The sequence below is a fragment of the Melanostigma gelatinosum genome, assembly GCF_949748355.1.
Source record: "Melanostigma gelatinosum genome assembly, chromosome: 12".
Lineage (NCBI taxonomy): Eukaryota > Metazoa > Chordata > Actinopteri > Perciformes > Zoarcidae > Melanostigma > Melanostigma gelatinosum.
In genome coordinates, this window is record NC_136645.1 from 2129557 (window position 1) to 2136099 (window position 6543).

The following is a 6543-nucleotide window of genomic DNA, read 5'->3' on the forward strand; positions in this document are numbered from 1 at the left end:
CTTTAAATTGGAATGAATTAGCAACAAAATATTTAATCAGAAGCAAAATATTGTCATTAATTCGTCATCGTAAGATACGACGAGGACACGTTGATTAATTAAGTAATTAAAATCGATACACTGAATATTTTTCATTCAGATTTCAGAACTTTATATGTTGACACTTTTTTTTTTTTTTACATTTAATTGAATATAAAACTAACAAAAAAATAACTAAATTGAAAAAGTAACTTAAAAATAATTAATAAATAGAAGGTGAAATATAATATTTTATTTTAAGAAAACACAAGAAGTCCTTAATGTGCCCATAACATCTACATATCCACAACACCTGAGATTTTATCTTTTAAGCAGCTCCTTCCAAGGTCCAAAATGTAACTTTCAACCTCAGCATTGTTCCTGTTTTACTTGCACCTTCCTCATTGTTGGGTGCTAAAATATTTCAGACTTGCTGCCAAAAACATTATGTTTCACTACACGTTGACAGATAAATTGTTCTGTATTTTTGTTTTCATCAACGAATCTCATGAGAAGACCAAAACCAAGGTGTTAGTCCGCCCTCTAAATACTTTCCAACTCTTCCTGTTGCTCTCGTCACGTTAATCTGTAGTCTTCACCTGTAAATACACAATATTACCACAACAGATGTGTGAATCCTTCTATCTGCAGAGTTGTGCACGAGAGTGCAATTACTGTTGCGGAAAATCCCCAGACAATTTTTCTTTTGTGCGTGTTAACCGTTGATCATCTTCTGCACACAGAGTCTCACGTTTCCAAAAAGGCCGTGGTTCACCTCGTAATGCAACCGCTGGAAAATAGATAACGGCCTCACTGACAGGCTGCCATTACAAAAAGCTCTTTTTAGTTCAGCCCCTGTTTGTCTATCCGCGGCCAATTACAGTGTTTGGTGAGCTCAGTGACAACACTACACCTAATTACAGTCAGTGACTCTGTAATTACATGAAATGACGCCCAGAGTCTCGTAGGACTGTGTGTTCCTGCCACAATATATGTAACAAAAATACTCCATTATATTGTAATATTTTGAATCAAAAGGCGAGATAATCGATTAACCATCATGGTATGTAAATGATGAAACGGATCCAGATGTTTCTCAAACTTCAATTGACGGGGAATTCCTGTAAAAGTTAGAGTTCAACCCAATTTACAGCTGTCTACATCTGGTTAACATTTACCCGCAATCATTTTGCAACACGTCATAAGATTTTATATTTACAACAATCTTTCCTTAATTTATTGTTCTGGAAAACTTGAGATTCATCATGGCTTCAAATGAACTGCTGCCTCAGCGAACAAAAGGGCACAAAGCAGGAAGAGACGAGCTGTGTATGTGGCAGTAAAGGTCATGATAATCAGGATTGTGGGGTTTGATTTCAGCACCTCAACCTCAACAAACCAGAACCAAATGAACGCTTTACATTTACTGAGATGGATGACGTCAAACTTTAATGATGTTTTGTGCACTTAGCAGACATTAGAGGATGTAAATGACATCTCTACTCGTTGCAAACACCAGCTTTAAGAATAAAAAGAAGAAGGGAAGGTACACCTGTGTGTCGTCTGCGTACCAGTGAAACGAGACGTGACGTTGGCTGATTTGACCTCGTGGGAGCATCTATATGGAAAATAAAAGTGGACCTAAAATTGAACCTTGCGGTACACCACAGGTAACACGTTCTGGAAGGTAAGAATAAAACCAAGTTCAGCTTCCTTACTGCCAACCCAGGTTTAAGACGGTTGAGTTAAACAACGTGGTCTACTGTGTCAAAAGCTGCATTTAGGTCTGAAAGAATTAAAATAGAGCTCATGACCTCAATCATTTATGTTATCGACTTAATGTACGATAAATTTAACATGACCTCAATCATTTTTCTGTTAACGACTTATCGTACGATATATAAACATGACTTTCATCATGTTATGAGCTAATGTTAGCATTAGCTAACATTGTTTCTCTGCTTTCCTAAACAACTAGAAATGTATGAGTTTGCAAAAAGAGCAAACTCACTACAAACTCACTACGTTACTGTCAGATTCAACATGCTTATGATGCATTTTTCATCCCGCTGAAGATCAGACTTTTGTAAATATAATTCGCGATCGTCTAATTTTGCAAAAGCACCGTTTATCTCAGCTGCTGCAACCAACAGCTGGGATGGAAACACACATCTTGCCAGTTGGCCTACTCTGGTCTTGTCATGCTTTTGTTTCTTTTCTCACAACCAGTTTATAACCGACATGTATTGCAGGGTTACCAAATTTTGTGTGTCCTGTTTAGTTTACTACAAAACGACATCTGCAGTACATTACAGCACGGTGCACACTGCAACGTACGTACAGATCACGTTTAACACAGAAACTCTCTCGCTCACACAGAAATGTTCCTGCACGGTTATGATTCTTGGTATTTCAGGAGGGGAAATGAAGTAATGCGGAGCAGCGCCACAGTACATCCATTCACAATATGAGCACTTGGCTTTTAGTTCAGTTAATCAAGTCCAGAATGTAGAGCACATGAGCTCCGTCTGGGCCAGTCAGCCTTTGTGCTGCTTTGTGATACGCTAAACATTCTGTAAACAGTTACTGTCACCATGGCAGCGTGACAACAGCGCTGGGCCCGGCCCCTCAAACACGGGACGGTCGTGTTATTCAATATTTGACTCTGCATGAGCACAGCATGTTTATATCACATAATCCCGTCACAGCAGAGAAGACCTCCCCCCCGACTCCCTTGTGCAGGCTGAACGCAGACCTGCTGTTGCTATGTTTTTGTTCTTATCCCACAACAACAACAACAACAAAGAATGGAACGCTGAGAACAGTCTGCCCTCAGCGCCGTCCTACACAAACTTTCTCCACCTTCGGCGTCTCACCGGGGACGAGAGCAGATGCTTTTGCTGAGATTTTACGGAGCTTAAATCATATTTAAGGAAATATAAAAACAGACCTGGTTGTGTGAGGAGCCAAAATACGACGTCAACTGCTGATTTTGATCCACATCGTTCAAAAATAGCTGCAATTTCGGGCTTGAAAACTCTTTTTTTTAATCAGTTGGAGGTGTTTTTGTTGCAGTCTCATAAACCTGAGGTCAAAGGTTAATCTCAGTAGCAGACCTGCAATAAGTCGCACTCGATTGTTTGCCAAAAGCTGAAACTATAAAGGTTAAAACTGAGCTGTTCAATCAGAATGCAGCAGCAGAGTTTAAAGTCATCAGACTGTATTTCTACATCTGTTGATTGTTTTAATGATCATATCAAACTCAATATCTCTGCGTTGAGTTCTGCAGCCAGCTGCACTGCAGCCTTCACACGCCTTTTCAGCTCCTTATGATTGTTCTCCTTATGATGCACACGCTCTTAAATAGTTTGATAAAACTTTTTAAATCTGTGCCAACTGTTATTCTATTTGTCGTGATGCATCTTCACTCATATCTCACGTGTTATTTATAAACAATTTATTGTTAGAGCTACATTTGCTATGATGCACATTAACATTTTATGACAACTGAAATAAAGGAAATAAAACTCATTACAACTGTTTTTGCAGGCATATCTAATATAAAATGTACATTTATGTTACTGTAAAAAGCAGCGTGGGAATAAACTGAGAAGAATTTGACGTCAAAAACACATAAAAACTGAAAATTAGCTTCTGTAAAATTGTTTTATGTTTTTCGTTTCAAATTAATTTCAAATAATTTATGCAGATTTCGAATTCTTACTTGCCATCTCCAATTTTCTGATCATACATTTGACTATTTCCTGCTATTTTCTATAATTGTTTGGCACTTTATTTACTCCTTTAGGTACGAGAAGTACTGTAAATGTGGAATTATTTTCATTGCAAGTTTAAAAACCAACACCCTGGCACTCGAGCGAGGATTCGTACAGTGTGAATCCTGCACATTCCAACGTGTACCTGGCTGTTATAATCCGTGTGTGTGTGTGTGTGTGTGTGTGTGTGTGTGTCTACATTTTTCATCACTTCCTGACGCCTCACACAGACGTGCAGCCCATTGGCTGTTGGAAAGAGAAGCACTTGTCAAAACATCCTTCAGCGGTGAAGTGAACAGGCTCAAAGGAAGGCGTGTCTGCCGCCTCCAGCCCAGGAGAGGTGTTGCTGTTGTAACTGTGGCAACGTAAACAGGCGGGTTCAAACAGATTAACAGTGTGTGCATTAAAAGTGTGTGTGTGTGTGTGTGTACAGGCTCACGTGGTGTCTTATGTCTCTTAAGTCTTAAAGTCTTCCTGCGTTGGGAAACGCTTCATCTTGCTCAGTCCTGGCGTTGAGCTCGGTAGTTTACGAGCAAACGTTAAGTGTTAAAGTGTTTTACAGCCTCTCAGCAGAGTAAAAATAAGTCCGTCTCGGTGCGCACAATGTGTGAGACTGAAGTTCTATTTCATCTCTTCTTGGCCTCACCTGCTCCTCCACTCGTTCTCACATCCAAGCAGCTGTCTCTCACTCAAATCCATTTCATTTATGTTGTTATAAATCAACCCATGATCGTAAAGCAATATTCTGCATAAGGGACAAACTTAAGTTTGACACTTTTATGTAATGTTTTGACAGACTTTTTTTTTCTATGTATTTACTCGACTGGAGATATTCTACTTTCCAATATTTATCTGACAGCTGCAGTTACTGGTTATTTTTCCAAATCATGACATTAGACGATACCCAGAATGCACATATATACATATACTTAGCTACATCAGGTCAAAATCGTATATCCATCTTTCAGTTGTTTGGTTCTGTTATTTAGATAGCTATGCCTTGTCTGAATAAAATAATACAAAGATCATGTAATTCGGTCAAGGCGTTACAAAGTTATTCCACTTTGAAGATGGTAGAAACGTGTGGATTAATGAATAAATTTCCATGTATCTGTATTATAGGCAATGGCACCGTAATGTGGAGGATTATCACAAATTTGGCAAACAAAATGTAACCATTTGCTCTGAATTATACTTGCAGCCATGAAATTTGGATCTTGGCACAAACAAAAGCCGATCTTCAAGATGACAGTGACAAATTTTATTTTTATGAATGTGTTTGCTCTGTTATCTATGAATCGATTCCCAATAGGTATAAGGCATATATTTCACGGCTAGGAGAATTTAATTTGGTTCTATATCTTTTTTATTGAGTTTGATCAACTTGAAATGTGATCCAGAGATAGCCAAGTTAAAAAAGGCCGTATCTGGTTTAATTTGACTTCCCAACCCTGCTGGAGCACACATGGACTCGTCCGCCATGTCTCACACTGAGCGCGTGACGTCACAGAAAGGGGTTATGGCTTTAATGGCATCGCCCAAGGCAGCCGGCGTTTGCGGCGGGAAGGGTGGGTCAGAAAAACATTCATTTACAGCCGATTAATCAATTTATAGGGATTTCTGTTACTTACCAACAGATTCTATGTACTTTTTGCTACAAGATACAGTGAAATCGATTTTCTGAAAGTGATGATAGACGCATGATTTTGCTAACTGAAAGCTCAAAACTGAAAGTCAACAAACTTCTCGTGTACTTAGAAATCTCGTTGACCCACCTGCATGGAGCTGCGATCGTCTGCTTCAATCGTGACTACTCTCGGCTGTTCCAAATAAGGTTCGGTAACAACCGTAAATGGTTTTGTGTAAGTCGCGTCATTGAAACTCTGTGCCGTGCAGCGAGGCGGCGGTGGAACCCCCGTTACTCGCCTTCTCGGGCTAGTTCGTCACAATGTATGCGAGCAATGAATACAGATGTTTTGATATTATTAATCTACATTTTATAACCTTTCCATAGATACAAACCGTTTTGTTCTAGCCCGAAAAATAAATTCACAGCAGCAGAGTTACCGCGCCAGGTCTTGTGTACGCTGATATTCTACACGGATCCACTCTGGATCTGATGTCCCTAATATACTGTATATATTATATTTCAAAAAAATATAAATATGTCTTCTAGAACAAACTTAATCATTTCTAGAAAATATGAGCACCCGCACGCTGAATAATCACAGCAGGAAGACGACATGCAGCTTTCTGGAGACGAAGCTAAAGATGGAGGCGGCAGCAACACAAGCAGGAACAACTGTAGCCCTGATTCGTTCCGGTCGGGTCCACCCAGGCTGAACATGTGAGCACTCACGGTATGTCAGGTGTGTGACACGGTATGTCAGGTGTGTGAAAGAGAGCATGAAAGGTCGACAGTCACGCGTGAGTCTCTGGATTCACATCAAAGAAGCAGAAGAGCTTCAAGGTGATCATTGAATTCACCCAGAAGAAGACCAGAACAAAGTATTTACTCCAGTTCTGAGCATATATAGATATCTATATATGTGTATGTATGTGTGTGTATGTATGTATATTGTATGTATACATACATACACACACATATATCGATATATATATCTATATATATCGATATATGTATTATCTGTTACTTTTCCACAAGCAAACGATGTGAATACCTGTGTACCTGTATTTGAGTCATGTGGCCAGCAGCGATAAAAAACAAACCAAAATAAAACTGCATATC